The sequence below is a fragment of the Podarcis bocagei genome, assembly GCF_964188305.1.
Source record: "Podarcis bocagei genome assembly, chromosome: Z".
Classification (NCBI taxonomy): domain Eukaryota; kingdom Metazoa; phylum Chordata; class Lepidosauria; order Squamata; family Lacertidae; genus Podarcis; species Podarcis bocagei.
The window spans coordinates 23431754-23458464 of NC_138140.1; the positions used below are offsets into that span (position 1 = coordinate 23431754).

The following is a 26711-nucleotide window of genomic DNA, read 5'->3' on the forward strand; positions in this document are numbered from 1 at the left end:
CCTGCCCTGCCCTGCCCCATGGTCCTGTATTTTGCCAAACAAAGGTGGCAACCCTAGCAATACTGACTAGGACTGATGGAAGTTGAAGTCCAGCAAGGTCTGGAGGGTATTGGGTTTCACTAGCCCTGTTAGACAAATCCATGTGAGAGAAGTATCTCTTCGTGGAAAGAGATACTTCGTGGAAAGCATGGCCTCCATGGGGCTGTCCCTGAAAAGTCTGGCCCAACCCATAGCCGTGGACATGCCTTGGACCTGGTGTTTACCTCTATGGATGTTGGTGATCTGACACTAAGTAAAAGCGAAACAAAAGAAGTGCCATGGTCAGATCACTTCCTGGTGCAACTGGACTTCTCCGCAACCCTTCTGCAGAGAGGTGGGACCAATTCGGATGGTCCGCCCCCGCCACTTAATGGATCCAAATGGTTTCCAGAGAGTGGTAGGGGATGCTTTATCTCATGTTGATGGCCTTTCAGCTGATTCCCTGGTGGCCCGCTGGAATGTGGAGTTAACCAGGGCTATTGACTGTTTGGCTCCAAAGCGCCCTCTCCGATTGCATGGAGCCCGGACAGCCCCGTGGTTTTCCACGGATCTGAGGGCAATGAAACAATCGTTGAGACGGCTAGAGCGCCGGTGGCGGATAACTCATTCCGAATCTGACCGGACACAGGTTAGAGCTCAACGTCGAGCCTACCAAGTGGCGATAGCAACGGCGAAGAAGAATTTCTTCACCGCCTCTATTGCATCTGCAGAAAACAGCAGCAGGAGACTTTTTCAGGTGGTTCACAATTTAGCGGAACCACCTGCAACATCGGGGCCCAGTACGGGCCACATGTTCTCCTGCAATGATTTTGCAAAGTTTTTTGCAGATAAAATCGCTCAGATTCCGGAAGAAGTAGACTCCACCGTGGGAGCAGGGCCGGGGCGGGAGAGTGCTAGAGTGGGATCAATTCCAATCTGTTACCTCCGAGGATGTGGACAGGCTGCTTGGACGAGTGAAACCAACCACCTGTCTCCTGGATCCTTGACCATCCTGGCTTATAAAAGCTAGCCGGGAAGGACTGGGCGATGGGCTTCGTGGGGTGGTGAATGCTTCCCTCCGTGAGGGAGCCTTCCCAGACCCGCTGAAAGAGGCGGTTATTAAACCGCTTCTTAAAAAACCATCTTTAGATGCGGCCACGATGGCCAACTATCGCCCAGTCTCAAATCTTCCATTCCTGGGCAAGGTGATTGAGCGAGCGGTTGCCGAACAACTCCAGGCACGCCTGGAAGAAGCGGACCATTTGGATCCCTTCCAGTCGGGATTCAGGCCTCATCATGGGACTGAAACTGCCTTGGTCACACTGGTTGATGATCTCTGGCGGGCTAGGGACAAAGGTGAGAGCTGTTTCCTAGTTCTGCTGGATCTCTCAACAGTGTTCGATACCATCGACCATAGCATCCTTCTGGACCGTCTTGAGGGGCTGGGAGCTGGGGGCACTGTTATACAGTGGTTCCGCTCCTTCCTCCTGGGCAGTGTTCAGAAAGTGGTGGTGGGGGATGAGTGTTCAGACCCCTGGGCTCTCACTTGTGGGGTGCCTCAGGGTTCTGTCCTCTCCCCCATGCTTTTCAACATCTACATGAGGCCGCTGGGAGAGATCATCAGGAGGTTTGGGCTGGGCGTTCATCAGTATGCGGATGATACCCAGCTCTACCTCTCTTTTAAATCAGAACCAGTGAAGGCGGTGAAGGTCCTGTGTGAGTGTCTGGAGGCGGTTGGAGGATGGATGGCGGCTAACAGATTGAGGTTGAATCCTGACAAGACAGAAGTACTGTTTTTGGGGGACAGGAGGTGGGCAGGTGTGGAGGATTTCCTGGTCCTGAATGGGGTAACTGTGCCCCTGAAGGACCAGGTGCGCAGCCTGGGAGTCATTTTGGACTCACAGCTGTCCATGGAGGCACAGGTCAAATCTGTGTCCAGGGCAGCTGTTTACCAGCTCCATCTGGTACGTAGGCTGAGACCCTATCTGCCTGCGGACTGTCTCGCCAGAGTGGTGCATGCTCTGGTTATCTCCCGCTTGGACTACTGCAATGCACTCTACGTGGGGCTACCTTTGAAGGTGACTCGGAAACTACAACTAATCCAGAATGCGGCAGCTAGACTGGTGACTGGGAGCGGCTGCCGAGACCATATAACACCGGTCTTGAAAGACCTGCATTGGCTCCCAGTACGTTTCCGAGCACAATTCAAAGTGTTGGTGCTGACCTTTAAAGCCCTAAACGGCCTCGGTCCAGTATACCTGAAGGAGCGTCTCCACCCCCATCATTCTGCCCGGACGCTGAGGTCCAGCGCCGAGGGCCTTCTGGCGGTTCCCTCATTGCGAGAAGCAAAGCTACAGGGAACCAGGCAGAGGGCCTTCTCGGTAGTGGCGCCCGCCCTGTGGAACGCCCTTCCAGCAGATGTCAAAGCGATAAACAACTACCTGACATTCAGGAGACATCTTAAGGCAGCCCTGTTCAGGGAAGTTTTTAACGTGTGATATTTTATTGTATTTTTGGTTTTTATGGAAGCCGCCCAGAGTGGCTGGGGAGGCCCAGCCAGATGGGCGGGGTATAAATAATAAATTATTATTATTATTATTATTATTATTATTATTATTATTATTATTATTATCAATGGATGTTGGCCATAACACCCAAATGGAGCCTCAGTTTCCAAAGGCAGGAGGCCCCTCTAGAATCTAGCTTGTGATGCCAGTGTTCAGGTCTGACCTGAATTCTCCAAATCTTCACCACCCCCCACCTACAAGTGGCAGGTGGAGGGCTTGAGTCTCCAGGTGGGCTAGAGTGCATTATTTTATTTTATTTTGAAGAAGAAGACTGTGCATGCAGCTTGCAAGCTTCAGCCCAACAGGATCTGGTTGCCAGTTACAGCACAGACACTTGGTGGGAAGGGATCTGCATCCCTCTGCTCTCCTCTGCTTCCAGGGCCCACTCCTGTGACATCACCAAGGGCCACTCCTAGTTGCTTCTGATCAGAGAACCCTGAACCTACATGTATTTAATGCTGCTTCCAGACGCATGCAGCTGGTCACTGTAGGAAGCGAATGCTAGACTGAGCCAAATCCTGGAATTCTACCCCCAATGGCAGGCAGAGGCCAGAGCCAGCAACAAGATTCCTAGGCTTATTGGAAAATAATTGCCAAGGTACTAGAAGTCATGGTGCTCTCCTCCAGAGACAAAGCAACCTGTGCAGGTTGCTCCGAACTCCCTGTTGCTTAGGGAGCTGCAAAGCAGCCTAACTATAAGATCTTTTTTATCCATTTGATGGCCGTAGTAAGCCTTAAATGCCACCAGAGAAAAGACAAAGCGATCCTGTTAGTTCTGTGTTCACTAAAGGGAGTATAGTTATCACCAATGAAGTGTGGAGGGGGAGATCCTCTGAGGTTGCTTGAGCCAAGTGTGCATCTCTGCCAATTTAGCTTAGTACCTGCAGGGAGGTAATCTGGTGTTGTTCCTGAGTCATTAGATGGCACCTGAATGCTCTTATTGTGTACAAATCATTTTTCTTGTCTGGATTGTTAGTGCAAAGGTTCTGTCCTTAGGATTTTTGCCAGTCTCTTTCAGTGGGGAAGAGAAGGCAGCAACAAACCCGTTAAATCTCTATTTGTTGTAATCCCTCTGTTATTTCTTCTCCTTTTTTTTTACAGGCTCTTTTTTCAAGTAGATACTACAAAATTATTTGTGCATGAAGAGCTTTTCTCTTACTCAAGGTCCCAAGGAAATTGGGGTTTATCACTGTACTACTGGCAAGATGAAAACAACAACTAAGCTATGATGGACTGAAAAATGATTATTAAATTGGACCATCCTTTATTTTTTAAGCCAACTGTGGAAGGGCTGAAACTCAGTGGGCTGTTTCAGTAAGGCATTGCTACTCATCTCCATGGATTTGTACAATGTTCCCCTGTCTTCTGAAAAGACACTTAAAATTGTTTGCATAGATTTGGCATCTGCTGTGTAAGAGTCACACTTAAAGATTACACGATTGACCATTTTTGGCATATGTTGGTGCAAGTTGCTCATCCATTGGCAGTCGGCCCGTCCTGAACAAAGTCCAATTCTTTGTAGGCACGTTTCCATCTGGTCAAGCTTTAGGACTCAAGCTGTTTATAAATATATGTTCAAAAAGGCTCTGGTACCAATAGCAATCTGCCAAAAAAGCAACAAAAAAACCCAAACCCACCTACAATTCCCTCCCCCCCCACGCCACTATCTAATGCATTTTGAAGTTTTATGTGCCTTCTTTCACTTGAAAATTGAAAAGCAAAATAATGGTTCTGAATAAGGAAGAACATTTGCTCTCACTAGGAATCTTGAAATGATACCAAGTGAAGTGTTTGATTTCTTAAATCTCCACAATGCACCAATGCGTGTGCCAAAGCTGAGCGATATTTTTAATGTTAGATGACACAAGCTTAACTACAGTTTTCTGTATCTGAATTGACAAAGTGTGATATGTTGCCAAGCAATCAGCAATGGAAACCATGTTTTGAAGTGGGTTAGTGCTAATTAAGCTGTGAAATCAATGGTATGGCATGGTGTGAAGCCTGGATCAAAAAACCTCAGTTATGGTTTGGGTTAGTACAATCCATGGTTTGATGTGATGGCTGAATTCAGCCACAGATACTATAAAGACAGGTGTGGCTGACCCATTTTGGCCCAAGGACCTCATTCAACCTGGACCAACCCTCTGGGCACTGTATGGACACACATACAACACAAAAGCACACGTGACATATGCACAGGCACACACAGAGGCACAGTTATCCTCCTAACATCTGAAGCAGTAATGGACTCATGCTCCACTCCCAATGAGCCATCTAATACTCCTCTCTCCCATCTCCTACCACAAAGGCTGGAGCATGACCAGTTGGGTCACAGTGGGTTTGGAGCCTCGGGGGCACTGCAGGGGACACTTCAATTATTGTTTAGAAGGAGCACAAGAGGCAGGGAATGCTGAATTTTGACGTCGCACAGGGCGCCGCTGAAATTTGAGACCCCAAAGTCCACCACTACTCACCGTATCTAAACCAGAGCAGGCTCTTACCTAGAAGGCATAGAACTGCTTCCACCCACTCACCCCCAGCTAAAGAATCATAACAGGCACAACTTCAATTGCCACAAGAGGGGTGTGGTGCATCTTTTAGGGGAACATGAGTTTGCAGCAGTAGGTGCTAAGTGGATGAAAACATACAAAGTAATGCAGAAACACAGCAATACAGAACTTCAAAACAGCGACCTAAGGCAGCAGCTCATTCAAACAATTAAATTGAACTAAGCTGGAAAGAATTTTTGAAAAGCATATATTAGCAGTTCTTTAAGGTTTCCAGGAGGATGTCCCAAAGACACGGAAACACAAATACCCCACACAAAAAGGAATATAGGGGAGCTCAGTGGTGGAGCATCTGCTTTGCATGTCAAAGGTCCCAGGTTCAATCCCCAGCATCTCCAGGTAGGGATGGGAAAGATCCTGTCTGAAACCAGACTGTGATGGTAATACTGAGCTAAATGTACTTTCGACCTGACTCCATATAAGGCAGCTCCCAGTGTTGCTCGTTCCTGTTGCCACCTGCTGCCCTTCAGAAGGTGAGGTTGTGTGTGTGTGGGGGGGAGCTGAGAATAAAATATCTCAGTGGACAGGTATGGGACAAGGCAGCTCAACAAATAGATGCAGGGCTTCAAAGACAAACACTTTGAACTGATCTCAGAAACCTACTGGGAGACAGTGGAGTTTTTTCAGTACAGGCAAGACATGGTGCCTCTCCCTGATCCCTTTCAGCAATGCGACTACTGTGCTCTGGACAGCTGCATTTTCCAACTTATCTTCAAAGCCAGCCTTATCACCTGTTCAGAGGTGGCTCCCTCATTACTCATCCCTGGCTCCCTATAATTCATGAGAATTTTAATTGGCACTGGCTTGTGATGGAACCTCACTGTGCCACCATCCATGGTTAACCTTTCTCTCTTTCTTGATTACTTTTTTATAGAGAGAGAGAGAAAGAGAGGAGGGGACTGACAAGGAGAAGTCAATAGGCCAGATTAGATCTCAATCTTTACTCATGGAACCAATGATGGCCCTTTCATGCTTGTTTGGAGGTTTCCAATAAAGAGCTACTTTTCTTCCTTTCACTGTGGCCAGGCTCACAGTGGTCAAACACTGGAAGTTAGCTACAGGAGACCTGCAATATTATCAGTATCTCCAGATCTGGTACCATTGTTTTAAATGTAAAGTTAGCAAAATGTACCAAAACCCTACGGCATTCAAAAATGAAGGACATTTTCTTCTTCTTCTAAAGCTTGGCATTCATTTATTGAAAACAATAAAGTAAAGGAATATGATTGCCAGCTGCCCTCTTCTCGTGAATTCCTTTGGAAAAAAACATCCTTGGGTTTTATGTTTATGAAGAGCAATTGGTAGGAAGTATAATGCTGTTTTGGAATACTACCACTCAGTTTAGAGAAAAGGCAAGAGGTGACATGGCAGGAGTTTATAAAATTGTGCACTGAATGGAGAAAGTGGATAGAAAAACTTTTCCCTTCCACTGTCATGACAACTAGAACTTGTGGGAATGCAGTGATGCTGAATGCTGAGATTCAAGACAGATAAAAGCAAATACTTCTTCATACAGCGCAGAGTTAAACCATGGAACTTACTTAGGAGGCAGTAATGGACACCATCTTGGATGGCTTTAAAAGAGGATTAGTTAAATATATGGAGGAGGAAACTAGCAATGGGTACTAGTCAAGATGGTTATCCTCTGAGTCAAGATGGTTTTCCTCTGCCCTCCACAGTGGGAGGCAGCAATGCCTCTGAAAACCAGTTTGCTGCTATTCTTGCTTTTTTGCATATTAGAAAGTATAAATAAAATCAATAACCCCTCCCCAAAAAACCCAGTGTCTCCACATCTATCCACATTTACACCAGCCACCTTTGCCTATATATATACCTGCATGTGTGTGTGTCCATGCATGCATACACACACACACACACACATCTCTGTAGAGCACCACATATAATTTGGTTCCATGGTAGTAAAAACTGGTGTTAGGCTGGCTATGTTCCAGCCCTCTAGAATGCAGAATCTTTTTATTTTATGTGGTCTCTCCCAACTGTTGTCATACTCCACTCAAGGCAGCTTATAAATGACAACAAAACAAAAGCACACTGTTATTTTGAAATAATTCTAAGCCATGCTCATAAAATGCTGCTGCATCAAAAAATTTAATTTAAAAAACCCCAACATTTTATACCAATATGTGATTTGGGCCTCTTATGTGGAAAATACTGCCCAGGGATTTTAAAAAACGAGCAGATTTACTTTAAAGCTCAGGTCCTTCTTGCTGGTTCCTCACAGGCATCTGGTGGGCCTCTGTAAGAACAGGATGCTGGCTCTCCATCTAGCATGTGGCAGAACTTGAGATGTTTGAAGAAGTTAGAAGGCCTTTTCAGTAGTGGTGCATGCCCTGTGGAATGCCCTCCCAGCAAATGTCAAACAGATAAACAGCTATGTTATTATTGAAAGACATCTGAAGGCAGCCCTTTTCAGGGAAGTTTTAGTTTTAGGGAAGTTTTTAGTTTTGATGTTGCCTTGTGTTTTTACCATTTTTTGCTGAGAGCTGCTCAGAGTGGCTGGGCCAACCTAGCCAGATGGGCAGCATATAATTAATAAATTGTTGTCGTTGCCATCATCATCATCATCATCATCATCATCATCATCATCATCATCATCTCTCCTCTCATTGCCCTCTTTTCCAGGCTAAACATACCCAGCTCCTTCAACCATTCCTTATAACGCATGGTTTCCAGACCTTTGATCATCTTGGTTGCCTTCCTCTATACACATTCCGGCTTGTCAAGATCCTTCTTAAACTGTAGCACACAGAACCACGCACAGTATTCCAGGTGTGGTCTGAACAAGGCAGAACAGGGTGGTACTATTACTTCCTTTGTTCTGAGAACTATACTTCTGTTGATGCAGCCTAGAATAGCACTAGCTTTTTTTGCTGCTGCATCACACTGTTGGCTCATGTTAAGCACCAAGACTCCTAGATACTTTTCTCATGTAGTGCTAGTAAGCCTGGTGCCCCCCCCCCCATCTTATATTTGTGTGCCTGGTTCTTCCTGCCTAAGTGCAGAACCTTCCATTTGTTCCTATTGGATTTCATTTTGTTAGTTTGGGCCCAGGTTTCTCAACTGTTAAGATCATTTTGCAAAAAAGGAGATTTCAACTACATATCAGGAAGTACTTTCTGATGGTAAGTGCTGTTCAACAACAGAATGGTCTCCCTCAGGAGAAGGTGGACTCTCCTTCCTTGGAAGTTTTTAAACATAGGTTGGATGGTGATCTGTCACGGATGCTTTAGTTGAGATTCTTATATTGCAGGGGGTTGTACTAGATAACTCTTTGGATCCCTTTTAACTCTACAATTCTATGATTCTAAGATAAAGAATTATGCAGAATTGGAAAACTGTTATAATTCTTCATGTCTTTTTTGGAAGAAAATGTATATTCCGCTAAGAACAAAAAAATAAAATTGTTAGTATTATAATGGATAAAAGATAACTATTGTTAAAAAGATGAATTGTTTGCAAATTGTTGCTTTTCTTTTCCTGATTTTTAAGAATGTGAGTTGTATTTGACCGTAAGTCATACTGAGAGAAGACCCGTTGAAATTGATTACAGTATTTTTTGCTCTATAAGACTCACTTTTTCCCTCCTAAAAAGTAAGGGGAAATGTGTGTGCATCTTATGGAGCGAATGCAGGCTGCGCAGCTATCCCAGAAGCCAGAACAGCAAGAGGGATTGCTGCTTTCACTGCACAGCGATCCCTCCTGCTGTTCTGGCTTCTGAGATTCAGAATATTTTTTTTGTTTTCCTCCTCCAAAAACTAGGTGCGTCTTGTGGTCTGGTGCGTCTTATAGAGCAAAAAATACAGTAACAAGTTAGTTTAAACTAAGCCCATTGATTTCAGTGAGTCTATTCTGAGTATGGTTTAGTCATATATAACACACGATTTCTAAACAAATCTCATGTGTAAATAAATCACAAAGTGTTTCTGCAGTGTGTATATTCCCTAGAATCTTATCTTAACTCTTTGGAACTGAAAATCCTTTCCTGCCATGAGTTATAAAGTTTATTTACCTTTTAATGAAGCTGTCAATGTGCAGTGAGGAAGGCCAGCTTAGCTTTTTCTATGTAGCTTCAGTCACTTCACAGTTCTAACGTAGCATAATATTTTTGGATTTGCAGGTTTACGTGAATGTCTTTAGCTCTCTTTGTGAAAAATGGACATGTTTTCAAATTATGGCAGGCAACTCTCCACTATTGCATTTAAAATTATCCGCGAACCTTACATTTTCCAGTGTAAACTATCTGACAACATGCCCTTTAATTTCACTTGCGCAGTAGACTAGCTGACTTCTACAAATGAAGCGTTGACCTTGCTACCTATTTTGAGGTAAAGCCTGTCTTTCATTTCTTCAGTGAGTGATTTTTCTCTTCCCTCCCACCTACTCCTTTCGAGTAATATCATAATAATTGTATCATCAATTTGCTGCTCCTGATTATCAAGAGGTCTCTAATTTAGTTTCAAATCTATCCTCATGAATGTGGTGTCCCTCCTGATTTGGGCAGGTAGGCTAATGACGTTTCATTTGCAGAACCCTATTTGTCCAAATTAAATGTTTCAAGAGACCCCCACAGCTGAATTTACTGCAAGAGTTCTCTCTACTGTAATTGTTAAAGTACATTCTAAAATCATTTTCTAAACTATTAGAAAATAAATAAATCTAGATTTAATTCTGGAAACGTGTGATGCTGCTGAGCTCTTTGCTGTTTCCTGCAGAATGACAATGGCCACAAACTTAGATGGCTTTCAAAATTATTAGACAAATTCATGAAGGATTTTGTGGTGTATTAGTGGCCTTACTCCACATATACCCACTTGACCACTTTGAGCTGTAGGACTAGCATTGTTTCAGGTGCCATATAATGCCCATTCCACATTTGTAGGAACTTGGTATTTTAGTGTGGCAGCACCTGCACTCTGGAACTCCCTGCCTATTGATATTGGGCAGGATCATTCACTGTACTCTTTTCGGTGCCTGCTAAAAACAGACAAGTCAACCCAAATATTTACAAAGTTGATGCGAGTTTTAATTTGTTTTTGTTTTTTAAACTTTTCAAAGGTTGTATATTATTGTTACCAATCCTTATTTACGATTTTATTGTTTTATCTTTTTATGAGTTTGGGTGGTGGTGGTTTTCTGTTTTTAACAATCAAGCAGTGTATCCATTTTATGATATAAATAGCAAATAAAATATTTAGCCATGATAGCTAAAGGAAGGCAGAGACTGTATATCTTTGGGTTAGTTAGGGATGGTAGTGGAATTCGCTAATGAACTGGCCAGGAGTCTGCTTGTCCACTCTGCAGCAAGTAGATGTAGATTTTTCGAAACATGACATTTGTTACAATAAAATTTTGTCAGTTACCCTCATAATCAACAATTGATCTTAAGTGTCTGCTAACTGGGAACTGCTGAAATGTGTATTCACTGTAACTTCTGCCTCATTGATTCACTGTTGAGTTGATTATGCTAGCTATTAACTACCATTAGCATTCAATTTTTTGTTGTTGACCTCCCTCTTTTTCTTTTGCTCCCTGTGACTTAGCCAAACACACACATGGAAAGTGCAGCCATTGTCTTACACCTTAATGTGAACCTGAAATTTATTAATGAAAGGGGAAAAAATGGGCTTTGCTTGTATTTTGTGAGTGTTAAAATGTAAGCCTGATGCATTTATTTTTCATAATAATATCATTACATGATATCAGTATAACTGTTAGCTTTCTAATCACCCTGTTTATGTTTACAACTTTTCATTATAAATCTTCCATCGTTTTTGTTATTTTTTTTTTCTGGGAGAAAGTGTGTGACTGGGTTTGGGGAGAAATCATAAGCACACCCTGCAAACTATGCCTTGAATAATGTGAACTGGGTTTCTTTGGGATGCTGGGGGTTGTGTGTTGCAGAATCATAAATACACAGTGCCCTGACATCTGTCCCATTCTAGAACTAAGTGGTGTGTTTAATGGTTTGGGGAAAAACATAGTCGCCCCATCACTGTTCTACCCCTGCCCTGTTGAAACCCAAATAAAATTAATTTTACCTCCACCACCACCCATTTCCCACCAGTTCATCCTAAAAAACAATACGGTTTCCATTTCTGGGGGACTGTGCTCCATGTACAATAATTTTAATGGATAAATTCAGTGAACATTAATTTTTACAAACCACCCTTTTAACTTAAGCTACTCCTCCTGCAATTCATTACAATTTCAACAGTACCACTAAAAATGATTGCACCCTGTGGAGCCTCCACCTTCAGTGGCAGTCACTCTTTCTGCTCAGCACAACAAAGTAACCGGCTGCGATAAATTCACAAAGCATCCACTGTGCCCATGTTTAGCATGTGTGACTCGGGGAGGGAGAATTACTGGCAGCATTGAACTACAGCGGTACCTTGGGTTACATACGCTTCAGGTTACATACGCTTCAGGTTACGCACTCCGCCAGTGGCGTAGCGTGGGTTGTCAGCACCCGGGGCAAGGCAAGTAATTTGTGCCCCCTAACCCGTGGATTTGCGCCCCCTAACCCGTGGATTTGCGCCCCCTAACCCCCAGATGTTGCGCCCAGTGCGGGCGGCCCCCCCTGCACCCCCCACGCTACGCCACTGCACTCCGCTAACCTAGAAATAGTGCTTCAGGTTAAGAACTTTGCTTCAGGATAAGAACAGAAATTGTGCTCCGGCGGCGTGGCAGCAACAGGAGGCCCCATTAGCTAAAGTGGTGCTACAGGTTAAGAACAGTTTCAGGTTAAGTACAGACCTCCAGAACGAATTAAGTACTTAACCCGAGGTACCACTGTACATTTTTTATACCACCCTTTAATTCTGGCCCATGCATAGTGTTGTTTTGCAGAAATACAGAGCAGTCTGCACCACTTCAGTTCATGTTGTGGGGAGGAGGGCAGGGCGGGTTTGATAGGAGGATGAGTAGTGCCAGAGCAATGTCTCCTCTCCACCTAGGCTTGGAGGGAGGCAGGTGACCAACCTGCTGTGCTTTACAAAACACTGAGGGCAGTAATTTATACAGCCAATCAATCAAAACCCCATACAGAGATAATTGCATTTGCAAATGTAATGCTATTTGCAAACTTCCCTGATGGACACCAGCATGTCCATAGGTCATTATATTTATCACTTTTGGATTTTGCTTCTGGCTATTACAATTTCCCCTGCCATTTGCAGAGTATTTCTACAGGTCACTTTACAAAAGGGAAGATTGTGTTGCTCTGGAGGTGATGGGGTAAGGGGCATGGAAAAAATGTGTAGGCTTCAGTGAGGTAGCCCATGAACCGACCTGGCTGCACAAACTCCTCCTTTTAACTTCAGTGTCAAGTCCAAGCCCTGCGAACTTTTGGGAGGCATTGCCATTTGCAAACAAGAACTACCATGAGCGAAGCTCAGAATACTTTAGGTATTTTTCTCAAAGAGGAGTTGGTGGTGGTTTTTTTCACAAAATGCAAGCCAAGGGTCAATGACATAGGCCACTCATTTGCTTGACAAGATAAGCTGTTAATAGGCTAGTTAGCTGACAAGGAACAGGCACTGAGGACTGGTGGGTCCATCACCTCCTCATCCTCACATAAGCAGACAGATAGCAACCCTGATAGCAAGATGCATACATCAATGTGCAATTATTGGCTCATTGAGTTTTCAGCCAGCTCAGAAATCAATAACTGTTATTTTCGAAAAGCTGAAGGATCAGATCAGGAACAGTTAAAAATAGTGAAGTGAGAACCCAAGCAAAATGGTACACGTATCCATTGAATCGTTAGAATTGCATTAGATCCCTCCTTTAGGGAAGACTGCTGCATCCATGCCCTGCTTGTGTGACAGACAGGTGTTATGGACAGTATCTCCATCTCTCATGTAGGACACTGAGGGTTTGGTGTCCTGTCAGGGAGTTCCCACTTCTTTAAGGGAAGTCTCCATGGTTCAATAGTAGAGCCCATGTTTTGCGGGCAAAAGGCTACTGTCTCAATTCCTGGGATCTCCAGGCAGGGTGTTGGAATCTGTAGACCTCAAGAGTACAAGTCTACAAGACTACAAGACTACAAGACTACAAGACTACAAGTCCCATCGTCCCTGGCCACTGGCCATGCTGCTGGGGCTGATGTGAGTTGGAGGCCAACAACATCTGGGGTGTTGTTGGTTCCCCATCTCTATGTTACAGGATTAAGGATTTCTAATGGGATGTGGGTGGCGCTGTGGTCTAAACCACTGAGCTTAGGGCTTGCCAATCAGAAGGTCGGCAGTTCAAATCCCCGCGACGGGGTGAGCTCCTGTTGTTCGGTCCCTGCTCCTGCCAACCTAGCAGTTTGAAAGCATGTCAAAATGCAAGAAGATAAATAGGTTCACCAGAAGCGGCTTAGTCCTGCTGGCCACATAACCCGGAAGCTGCATGCCGGCTCCCTCAGCCAATAAAGCGAGATGAGTGCCACAACCCTAGAGTCGTCTACGACTGGACCTAATGGTCAGGGGTCCCTTTACCTTTAAGGAAGAATCCTCAGCAATTTGACATGATTTCCAGGATTCCTTGGTGGAAGCCATAACAGTTAAATTGGTATAAAATAGAGACTAGCTTGCAGTGTACATGTGCCTCTAAAGGAAGGAATAGTAAGAGGATAGAAGCACTCTTAAGAGTTAATTTAGAAATGATCCTAACAGGTTGTTCTAAAGACTTGAGCCACTTTTTTTCTTTCGAAGAGGTCATCACTAAATCACTCAATGATGTGGACACACACACACACACACACACACACACACACAGACACAATTTTGGCTTCTGAAGGTGCCTTAAAGGGATGTATTCTTAATGTGGTGCAGGCTATAGTGAATTGTGGTATCCTTTTAAATTCTACAATACTTTTAGCTACAGCCATTTACAATCAATTACAATAAAGATGGATACAATATACATCTTTGTCTCAGAAAAGTGTTACTTTTAAAGGAAACAACTACGATCACATTAACAGAAAGAAAGAAAAGAGAGAAAAAAACTTATCAAAACTTAGCAACATATCAAAACCATACTGAACTTTCCGGATGACATAAGACAAATGGAGACCATACCTCTAGAAGGCCTGTTTTGTTCATATTTCATTTCATCTTACATAATACATTATTATTTTTACATCAGAGTTAACTCCCACAGCTTGTTTACAGCTTAAAAAAGAAAAAGTCCTCACATAAATTAACCGGCATCCTAGGGGCTTCCTTTTGTGTCACGTTTCTAGACACAGGTACAGGCTATAAAGCAATGTGTGAAAGTGTTTTGTTATGTTTTGCTCCAGCGCTTTCCCTGCAAATAACGTTCTTTACCTGACTGCAAAAAAAGTTCTTTACCTGACTTGTTTGTGCTGACTCGGCACTAACAACAATCCAATGAAAAATCAAATTGTCATTTGTTTCGATTGGGCAGTACAACACTGGGAGGGAAAAAAAAGAGAACTCAGACACGACACTTTAAAGTGAGGACCTGTGCCTGGAAAGAGTGGTGCAAAAAGCAAGTCTGGATGAGCCCTTGGTGTTTATTTCTCCTAATTTTTGTATGTAATATTCACTAATATAATGCATTTCTGTATATATCATTTTCACTAATACATTTTTAAATGAACACTTTCCCCTAACATATGCAAAAAATGCACAAGCGGAAAAGTTGTTGTCCTTTAAAAGTCACATTTATCTAAATTTTGCGATGCAGTTCTCCAGCAAAAAATGAGCATAAAAGTGCCATGAATTAGTAAGAATAACAGAAAAATCAAATATATTGGGTGGAATTGCTTGCAAAAATCTGTATCATAGACAAACTACACACAAATACGCTACAAATTTTAATGAGGGTTCCTTCAGGGCAGTAGTGGAATTGCAGCAAACTGCAATTTAAGATTGGAAAAATGAGATACTGAGATAAACCTAAATTGACAGGTGTGCCCACCCCTAGATTTCCAGACGGTTCTACTAGCATGGCAGGACTCCAAATTCATGAAGTATTTCTCATGGCAAACAGTTCAGCAAACAGGTGAGTTCAGCACCTTTTGAAAAGAACGTAAGCCCTATGCATTTAATTTATTTTCCTTACTTGAAAAAACTTGAGTGTTTTCAGCTCTGTTTGTGCTGTTTGAGTGGCTTATCTAAATTTACTTCAACCAGGAACCTAGTTTTGGAAAATGGGTAGAAGATGTACTTTCACCCTATGACTCCATTTTAATGTGACAAGGACAACAACGTAGACCTAACCAGTGGGAGAAACCAGCTTATAAGCCAAAGGTTTTAGCCTTAATATGCAATTTTTAAGCTTAGATATAGACTCAGTTCTATTTTAAAACTTAGTTTTTTTAGTTGAGTTTTAAATATGTTGCACACTGAAAAGTGCATATGAAGGGAGGTGCACAGGGGGTTAGACCTTTGCATTATCAAAGGAATTCAGTTTGCCCAGATACTCATCTTATTCAGCATTCATTCTTGACTCACACAATAAAAGTTGCTGTTTCCGGGTTGGGTGGGGTCAGCTAAGTCAAATCCCCCTTTAAAATAATCTTTCCAGTGCATCAATATCAGTCTTTTGGACATAGTAAGGGCACAAAAAATCCATCTATGTTGTCTAGTTGTCAAATTCTGTATAGTAGGCACATAATTCAAGAGAATATTTTCCTCTGAAAATTTAAACTGTTTTCTGCAGTCATGCTTATACAATCCAATCTTTCTCCCAAAACTTAGTAAGCATTGGACATTGTAAAAAACATGTACTTCGAAGAAGCATTATCCTTTTAACATCTCCAACAGAATGCTGTCTTAGACAGTCCTTATCTATATAAATGTAATGATAGCCAGTAAATTCTAAATATTATTTTCTGTTGTATAAGTCATACTTTAAGATCCATAGTCACATTTACTATGGAAGCTAAAACACTTTCCACGGTTTAGGTAATATATGAACCTCCAATTTTTTGTTCCACCCATTTCTTAAAATCTTCATATTGGATTGATTTATTGATAACAAATAGCTAAAAAAAATAGCCTTTTTGTTTCAAAGGATCTGATCAATTGTTCTAATATCTCTGGTATCCCAGAAGCTGTAAAAGCTGCCAGTCCAAACAAAGTTGTTAACAAGTGTCGCAGCTGCAAATATTGCCATTGGGCTACATCTGATAGATGGTATTTATTGCTTAAAACAGCATACGTGTAAAATTCATCTGCCTCATTTATCAGTTGATTCAAAGTCAGTATGCCAGTTTCCATCCAATTTTTCCATGTTACCATATTTTTCCAATTTCTGAAGTTGGGTTTCTTCAGGAAGTCAATTTAGCATAGAGAATTTGATTGAAATTATTCTTTATTGGACATTATATTCCATATCTTTCTGGAAAAAAATGTTTTGAGAGGCTCCCAAGTTCTAATATATTTGATCCTAATACTGTCCATCCAACCAGAGGACATATACATATACATATACATACACATATACACATACACATACATATACACACATTCTAAAAGCTCCAGATTCATAATACTGAATCCTCCTTCATTAATTTGTAGTTGCATTTTTTGTAAAGATATTTTCGGAGTCAAATAATTTATTTTTTGGAAATTTTGTCCAGATATTTGAACTGGAATTCCCCTCAGAATATAGATTAATTTGGGAATAATATTCATTTTGAGAGATTTCACTCTTCCCCAAAGGGCAAGGTGTACCGACTCCCATCTATTAATATCTGAAGAAACCTATGTAGTTATTTTATTTATATTACATGTTACTGAGTTATATCCTAAACCCAATGAAGTTCCAGAAACAAAGGGTTGTGGGGCCTATCACACCTTATGACTGCTGGACAATTCTTGTTTGGTAGATGCCATGGAACAAATTCAGTCCCTTGAGACCAAGGCAGCTGAACCTGAGAAGCTGAGGGAGGCAAAAGAACCTTTGTAAGAGGCCTTTAGGGAGAAGATGCTAGTGTACCAACACCAGGGTAATACTTCGCAGAAAGATTAGGCAGGCCTTTGCCCATAAATGTTCAAGTGGACTCTGAGTGCACATGTGTCCTGCTGCTTTTATGGGCTGCTGACTCTAAGTGGTGGTGCTATTTTATTCGGCTCCTATCATGTTTCTATGGCTGTCTTGGGGGAAGTTATTTTGTGCTGCCTAATTCTAAGCTTTATGCTGTTATTGTGATCCAACTTGGATCAGACAGTAGTGGCCTAGTAGTGAGTCCCAACATATCAGATGAAGAATAATGAGACAAACCACCTAAAATTCTGCTTCCACTAGAATTTATTGATATTATGCAATAGGTATATCGTATATGTATCTTATAACACGGGTTGTTACTTGTGAAGCATGCCTTTAGTTTGTAGAGTCCCCTGCCATGATTTAAATTTGCCTCCATTCATTAATTACTCAGAGGTTTAGCTGACTGAAGTATCAGTTACACAGATTAAATTCTGCCATCCTATCCAGCAGTTTCTCCCTTTCCTCATTATTTGGAAAGGGCCCGGATACAAGGGGCACTCTGTGCATGTTTGTAGCCTTCTCTTTATTTTGAGATTCTAAAATCTGCAATTTGGCAGTGGAAAACAGGTATGGGACTAAAATCCCTGTTTTGAAATGAGAGGTGTAGATTCTACACATACTCCCATTAATATGATGCCACAGCAATATGTGTTAAGAAGATATTAGTGCTGTATCAGGTAAAGGAACAAGCCTTTTGCTTAATTATACATTGGGTGGACACAGCTTCATATGTACTATAGAGCAGATCAACCCAATCTACGGTACTTTATTTCCTCCTTTCTAACGGAAGTGTTCTTTTTTATTATGACTTTACCAGATTTTAGTGATTTTTAAAATTAATTTTGTTGATATGTAGGTTTTTAAAATGGTAAATTGCCTTCTGGCACACAGGTAAAGTTCAAATACTGTTACCAGATAAAAATGGTGTACAAGTCTAGGGGGACAAAGATAACAACTTGGTGCCCTCCACAATGCTGTGGACTAAAACTATCAGCCCCAACCAATGGATGGGGTGGGGTGGCGGTGGGGGACTGGGAGTTTTGGCCACAACATCTACATGATAGCTACCTCTACTTTACTGCAGTCCAGCATGCAGAAGAGCCCCCAGGTTCAATCCCTGACCTCTCCTGGTATGTCTGGAGAAAAATGTGGTGTAGTAGTTAGTGTGTTGGTCAAGACCTGAGAGACCAGGGTTCAAATCTCCACTTGGCCATAAAACTCACTGGGTGACCTTGTGACAGTCACTGCCTCTCTGCCTAACTTCACAGGGTTGTTATGAGAATTAAATGAGGAAGGGGAGACCGTGTATGCCACCTTGAGCTTCTTGGAGGAAAAGGTGGGATATAGTCACAATAAAATACATAAAATACAAACACACACGAATGTGGATCATCCCCAACCTGGTGTCCTGTGATGCTCTGGGTGGAGCTGATGAGAGTTGTGGCCCAAAACATTTGAAGGGCACTAGCTTGGGGAAGGTTGTAAAGACAGTGCTGGGCTAGAAGGGTCACTGGCCTGACCGTGGATAGTATCTTATTCTGTTCTTCCTTTAGCCTGTAAATCAGAAAAGTCCCTTATTCAAATCTCAGTAAGCGGAGCTTTACAATTCTTGGCTCCTCTCTCATACCTCCAACTTTAGGAACAATGTGGAGACTGCACTGATCTCCTTTATAGGCTTGTCATAAGGATAGGTTAGGTACTGCAAAAGTTCCAGAGGGTAGTCATGCTAGTGTTGAGTCTTGTGGCACCTTAAGCATGAAGTACGTGTATTGTGGCTTTTTTTTGTAGTATAAAGACAGAAAAGATACATAAAACTGGCTCTAATGTATGTGGCAAAGGGTATATCATTTGCTTTGTAAGCAGAAGGTCCTAGTTTCATTTCCCTCCCTGGAGAGCTTCTTCCACTTATTTATTTACCTTATTTATAGAAATATACAGTGGCGTAGCGTGGGGGGTGCAGGGGGGGGCCGGCTGCACCGGGCGCAACATCTGGGGGTTAGGGTTAGGGGGCGCAAATCCACGGGTTAGGGGGCGCAAATTACTTGCCTTGCCCCGGGTGCTGACAACCCACGCTACGCCACTCGAAATATACCACCTTGCTGGTGGTGATGTACTTGGTCCTCCTCTCCCCAAATATTATCCTCACAAGAACCCTGCGAGGTAGGTTAGACTGGGAGTGAGTGACTAGCCCAAGGTCACCCAGTGACCTTCATGTCCGTGTGGGGATTGAACCCCGGTCCCTCAGATCATTGTCCAGCACTCCAACCACTGCACCACACAGGCTCTGCAGTTAGCGCAGGTAACGCTGATCTAGATGAACGAGTGTTCTAACTTGGCACGAGCGAGGTAATTTCCTAAACCCATTTTAATATAAATACGAGGTAAGGCAGGAGATGCGCTTGGAGACGAAAGAGCCGCCGTAGTTGCTGCCGTCGCCTTACGCTGCCGTTGCTTCGAGCGGCTTTGAGGAAAAGGGCCATTCCTAGGAGCGGCCGCTCCAATTTCAGAACTTTCTGCTCTCCTCTGTAATCAATACCCTGTGGCGGCGGCGATGCAGCTCGCGGGAAACGGGAGCGGCGGCGGAGAGCAGGTAGCGCAGGGTCGCCGCTGGCGCGCGCTCGGTTGTGCAGCTACCGCTGCCTGCGCCGCAGCCTCCTCCAAGCGCGCCTCCAGAGCGCCGGGGGTTGCGCGCCCTTTATATGCCAGGTGGCCGCGCGTCGTTGCGCGCGCCGCTTTTCAGTGGGGTGGAGGAGGAGGAGGAGGAGGAAAGACTGCGAGTGAAGAGAGGAGAGAGACTTCATAGTATTAAGGGGGTGTGGGGAGAGAGGGAGAGGCAGAAAAGCGAGCGCCGGCTCTGCCTGCCTAGCGGGCGAAGGGAAGCCTCATCTGCCCGTGAGAGCGAGACGGAGAGCGGCGCGGCTGAGGCAACAATGGCAGCGGCGGCGGCGGCGGCAGCGCATTAGGCACCTTCTGAATGGGCAAAAGCAACCCGGGTGGGGGAGGCGGAGGAGGCGAGGAAGCCCCAGCAGCCGCGGAGGAGGAGGAAGGCGGCGGCGGCGGCGAGGAGGAGGAGGAGGCAGCGGCGGCGGCGGCAGTAGTAGTAGCGGCAGCAGGAGCAGGCGCGCCCCCCTTCCTGCCCGGCCGGCGGGAGCTGCGCGGGGCCGAAGCTTGCGGGCGCCGGCTGGCACAACTGCGGGGACCCTCGTGCCGCACGAGCCGCGCCGGCGGCTCCATCATCTCCATCTCCATCCTTTTCTCCTCCCAGAGGAGGAGTAGGTGGCGGCGGCGGCAGCAGCAGAGGCACCAGCAGAGGCAGCAGGAGAGGAAGGCGCGTCCACCTGCACGCGCTGGAGCGCCGGGCTCATGGAGAAGCGGCGGCAGTCCTGAGTGCCGCAGCAGCAGCAGCCGCCGCCGCCGCCACCACAGACTCGCTCTCACGCCTGCTGTGGAGCAGCCCCTGCCCGGGCAGGCCTCTCCGCCTCCTTCGCTCCAAGGTAAGCTCCCCCCCCCTCCCCATTCTCGTATCAAGGCGTCGCCTACTCAGGGTGGGTAGACCCTTTTGTGCGAATCCGGCGGGGACAGCGGCGGCTCTTCTCCAAGGCTTGCTTGGCGCTGCAGCTGCATCAGACCAAGAAGGAGGGGAGGGGAGCGCTGATGCAGGCAGCCCGAGCACTGCAATCCTTCGAGGGAGGGCCCCCCACCTCGGCTCTCTTTTTTTAATACGGAGAGGAGGCCAAATAAGCTGCAGGGATGCGCGCGCGCGCGCGCGTGTTTGTGGGGGCAGATGATGGCTAGGAATGGCTTTGCTTTCTCTCGCTCTCTCTCCTAGGAGAGAGCCTGCAGGTCTGGGGTGCTGGGTGGGGGGGTGTCCGCCAGAATTGAAGCATTAATTGTGCCAATCAAAATACCTCCGATCCAGGGCGGTGAGCGCGAGGGGGATTGTAAAGGGTTGAAAGGAAAGGAGGGGGGAGCGTGCGAAGATGGTGGGGGAGCGCATGGTGTTTTAAGTTCATACATCTCTTTTTAGAAAATCTGTCAAAAAAGAAGGGGAAAAGAGAATAGAATCAAAATCACATATCCTCCCCCCCCCCTTTGTTAAATGTGGGCTGCTTTAAAACCTGAATCCTCCTTGCTGGTTTTCTGTGGAATGCAGGGGCCAGAGGTTACCATAATTAATTAGCAGCTATTTTAATGTATGGTCCCCTGGGTGGGGAGAGGGTAGAAAAAAAGAGAGACTGTGTGTGCATGTGTGTGTGTGTATGCATGGCATTGAAAATGTTGGCTTGCTAAAAAGTGAATGAGTGCTCCAAATTGGATGTTTCTCTGTGCGTGGATACATGGAATCTGCTGATTTGGGGATGAAATTATAGGCCCCTGGATTAAAGATTTCAAGATGCCTCCTTCTTGACATCCTGTAGGATTTCAAAAGTTAAATGCAGCAGCATTTTAAGCCATTTCTTGAGAAGGATAATGCCCACTTTATTTGTGTGCAGAGAAAAATGTTTATCAGATGGTTCTTCGCCAGGAGTGTGATTATTTATTTCATGGTTCATGCTTAGGAATTTAGTGTTCTGCTAAATTTTTGAATTAAAGCACTGTGTGTGTTCAGTGCAGGGAGGGGGCTGGAAGTGGATTTCCCTATTGCAGGGGTTGCTCCTCTGTTGGTCAGCAATTTGCTTTAGGTAGCAACTGAGAACTGCTCCACATTATGAAAAGGAAAGAGGTCACTAAGTGATCCTTCCTTGCCATCTTATTCTTTTTACACACTGGCACTGGCCAGCACATGACTCTGTGCTTCTTGTTTACTGCAGATAAGGTTTTAATGAGGGAGAGAATTACTTTATGGGGGGTGTAGTGACCAAGGAATGGCCAGAAGACCCTAAAACCATTAAAGTTTATTGTCACTTCCCATATTAAACAGGGTAATTGGACAATGCTGGTTGACTATCTGAAACTCTTCCCAAGTGAGAAACGCAGCTATGAATATAATTAACCATCTGTCCAGTGAGAAATTGGAAATTGGGCTTTTATCCTTCACGTTCTTTAGTTTGATGCCTAAATTTATTGACTGCTTGTACACATGTGCCACACAAGAAGAGGGCTTTGGCTTGCAAAGTGCATTTCACCTGTGTGAATATTGATCATGGACTTTTGGTGGTGGTTGTTTTATTAACTATACAGTACTAATTGCAGGTGATATGATAACAGCATGTCAGAGCAGCTCTGCAGAAGCTTAATGATGCAGTAAAGGGTTCACAGACATTGTCTTAAGTGCCACCTAGATAGATGTAGTTCCTACTGAAGATATTTCTTTCTGCTCCCAGCGAATTCTGTATGTTCACATTAATTGAAGAACTGTGCAGAGAGCCAGAAGATATGTGTGTGATATTTTTTTGGTGGTGGTGGTGGGGAACTTGTTCTGTGGTCATGTTTCACTTTTCTTTTTATAGCTTTTTCTACCCCTTTCCCCAGTGCCCTGCTAGCTTTTCTACATAGCCACATTCCCTTCCTAACTACAAAAACCCTTGCTTTGGTGGCAGAGCATCCGCTCCACCTGTGGAAGGTGCCATGTTCAAGCCCTGGCATCTCTAGGCACAGTTGAGAATGGCTTCTGCCTGAAACCATGGATAGCTGCTGCCAGTCAGGGTGGACAGTACTGAGCAAGATGAACCAAGGGGATGACTTGCTAAAAGGCAACTTCCTATGTTATTTAGGTACCTATTGACAGAATTTCAGTGTTGCCTTGTAGTAGACACCTAGTCAACTGTGTGTGTGTTTGTGTGTGCCAGCCTGATTGCTAGTAAGTGAACTATACATATTTGGTGGGGGGCAGGTGGCATTTTATGTTTTGTAGCTTACTCTTTTCAATGGGCTTGGAGTATGTGATGCATATAACATACCTATCCTATCCAGGGAGTGACTTCTGTTTGTTTTCCATCAAAAGGTTCTGAAACCATTCAATGGATTGCGTTCCAACGAGTTATCATTGCCTAAAAGGTAGCCTTTCTGAACCTGGTGTTTCCCCCATGTGGTTTGGACTACAAACAGTACAAGCCACTGTGCTGGCAGGTGCTGATGGGAGTCCAAAACATTTGGAGGGCCCCTGGTTGGCAAAGGCCTGACTGTGGTGTCCAGGTAATGCTTTATTAGAAGAAACTTGTTCTTAGGTTCCTAGAGCTACAGTTTTCAGAGTGCTTTAACAATCAACCCTTCTTCACAGGGATTGTGGGAAATGTACCTTTTTGAGGGGAATGGGTCTCCTAACGTCTCTCAGCACCATGGGCGTAGCCAGGATTTATGTTGGCAGCGGGGGGGGGGGGAGAATTGAGCTATCTGTGACGTGATTGGTCAGTTAAGTATTTTTTATATATTTACTTGATGGGGGGGGGGGTAGCTGCATAGGAGCTACGCCATGCTCAACCTTTAGCAAACTACAGCTCCCAGGATTCTTTGTAGGAAGCCATGACTCTATAAAGTGGTATCATAATGCTTTAAATGTATGGCGTGGAATTGGCATTTTCTTCACACAATATATGTATTGGAGTTTGGGAAGGGGGTATCTTGTGGACTTCCCACAGGCATCTGGTTGGCCACTATTAGAACAGGATGCTGGATCAGATGGGCCCCTGGCCAGATCCAGCAGGGCTCGTCTTATGTTATTTATCAGTAACAAAATCCAGAGAAGATCCAGTTTTGACTTTGAACTGACTGGAATATAGTGGGACTGAATATATGGGCCAATGCAGAAAATGGCAATCATCAGCACACTGCTTTTTAAAAACAAATATTTGACAAAAGAACAGACTGGTTAAATAGTCAACAATTATGTAAGCACATGAGTAGGGTCTGACGTGCTGCGTCTCTGTTGAATCAACCTGTTCAGTGAATAAATCTGCTATGCACCACTGCTTTTGTTTCATTTCTAGGAGAGAATAAACTTAACTTGCACACTCTGAATCTCTCTTACCTGTATTAGAATCTTCTACCCCCAAATCCTAACTTTGGGGAAAGGAGTGCCTATCCTGCACACACACACACACACACACACACACACACACACACACGCTTTAGAATTCATGTTGACAGTCATTCTCCATTGGTCTGTGTCTTGATTATTGACATTGAAAATGGCAATGGGCCGTGCAAGGCTACATATATTTGGGGCTCTTGGCTTGCAGGGGCAGTTCCAGTGAATAATTATCCTCAAAGCGTTAGCCAAAGGATGGTCATTGAGCAAGTCAGTTGCGCATTATCTTTTCATACATCTAGCTTACAACAAAGACGGTTCAACTGTACTTTTTCTAGCCAAAATGAGATAGTACCAGAGAGGTTTGCCTGTTTCTCCATTTGTTTGGGACTCTTCTTACAAAGTGTTTATTATGTTTAAAAGGCTGTTGTGTGACTTTTCATTATTGATGCTGCTCAGAATACTTTATTCACGAAATTGTCCATGCCAACAGGATCTTGAACTATATTCTGCTTTAATTGCCATGGTGCATGTTTCATACGTGAAATTTTATTGGAATGAGAGCATTCAGTAGAAGGATTTCTTTTAACCAGAGGATTTAAATTTTTCATCCTCTTATTCGGGCAACCTGCAAATGTCCATTGCCCTTTCTTGAAATTCATTTGTATCTAAGAGAAGGTAATAAAGACCATGGCTATTAAGCAGTAAGTCCTATTGGATTCAATGGGGCTTACTCCCAGGTAATTTCAGTTAGGGTTGCAGGCTCAGATTTTCAAATCTTTCCAGAATGTAGCTGATCCTACTTTCTTGGAAATACAATATCCGTTGTTCCGTATTTGTTAAATTTTGATCTGCTTCCCTTACTCCCAAGTGCCTTTTTGTATTCCTTCCTGAAGACTTGTTGGGCATAATCTGATCCAAAATCTATCAATGCCTCAGGGAAAATTTCTATAACTATGAAGAAGCAGAAGACTTGGAGGCTCCACAAAACTAACTCCCCCTCATATTGCCTATCATTTTTGGGTCTGCACTTCAGGTGAGTTGGTGGCAGCAGTTTAAAGACCTTAAAATTGGTGTGTGAAGCAATCAGAATGCCATTGCTGATTAGCAATTGCAATTTACAGCCCATTCATGGCTTTAGACAATACGACTAAAGGAATACTGGGAAGCAGCTCAATCTAACGTGGTACCTATTTTCATCTGGAAGGTAACCATGTATGTGGTGCCAGGCATTTCAAAAGGGGTTTAGCATTCACAATATAGTCAAATTTTCAAAAGGTGATAATCAGTTCTTGTTTACTGAAGGTGAAGTTTTGGGTATAGATGCTGCAGTGGGAGCTGTCGCTAAACCTTGAAGATTTTTTTTTTTAAAAAAATCTAATCCCATTTATGTATGCAAAATATCTAAAAGTCATTCTCTGTAGACTTATTAGGATTGTAGAGTTGGAAGAGACCCCAAGTGACATCTAAACCCCTGCAATGCAGGAATCACAACTAAAGAATCCCTGATAAACCTCTCTTTTAAAACCCCAGTGATGGAGGCTCCATCCCACTACTGAACTGCTCTCACTGTCACAAAAGTTCTTACTAATGTTTAATTGAAATGTCCTTTCTTGTAGCGTGAATCCATTTGTTTGGGTCCTACCCTCTGGAGCAGCAGGAAACAAGCTTGTTCAATCTTTCGTGCATCTTCTTCATGCCGTATACGAAAGTCTCGCCAAAAACAAACAAACATTTTCAGGTATCTCATTGCATGGAAGTCCTGAACACCTTTGGGCACTACAGAACACTGAGCGAACCATTTTCTACACTGGTCCTTTTTCTAGCCCTCTTCCACTGCAAGGGCTATGCCATTTAGTCCTCCTTCACTGAACACAGTTACGAAAGGATAGAGAAGAGAACCATTGAAAAAAAAGGGGGGGGTAGGAGGCAGAAGCGTAGCTGCAGCATTTGGGAGATGAGAAGAACAAGAGCTCTTGGGAGTACGAGTTTGCACAATTAAAGCCACATATACTAACTTCTCTTGGGCCGTACTTTGCACCTCTGTTTAGTGAGAAGTGTCCGGTTGTGCTTTCCATCTTCTGATCCCAAGAGGGTGGCAGAAACCCTGAGCAGGTGTACGGAGACATTTTGGTGTGGGTGAGGGCAAACAAGCTGCAATTAAACCAATACAAAGTGGAGGAAGTGTTGCGGGTCACTGATATGCATGGGGGTGTACAAATGTTTCTGGATGGCATTGCACTGTCCCTTAAGGGCTAGCTATGTGCTTTGGGGATACATCTGGACATGTGCTTCCTCCCCGAAGAGCTGTAACTCAGTGGCAGAGCACCTGCCTTGCATGCAGAAGGATCCAGGTTCAGTCCCCAGCATCTCCAGGTATGGCTGAGAATTCCTTCTATCTGAAATTTTGTAGAGTGGCTGCCAGGCAGTTTAGGCAGTACTGAGCTGCATGGACCATTGACCTGACTCTGTATAAGGCTGCTTCTAATGTTATTACATAGATGCAGGTTTTATTGGTGGATAGGTGTGATTTCCTCCCCAGCCTTAGCTAGTTTGTCAATTGCC

At 44.0% G+C, this 26711-nt stretch overlaps 1 protein-coding gene across 2 annotated transcripts in view; it reads left to right on the forward strand.

The window, feature by feature from the left end:
- Positions 1-19747: 19747 nt before the first annotated feature.
- NEXMIF (neurite extension and migration factor) overlaps positions 19748-26711 on the forward strand; it is a 231815-nt gene continuing 224851 nt past the window's right edge. For both annotated transcript variants that reach the window (XM_081178672.1, XM_081178673.1), the window contains exon 1: positions 19748-20673. The gene's annotated coding sequence lies outside the window, so the exon portion shown is untranslated. The remainder of the gene's footprint in view (positions 20674-26711) is intronic.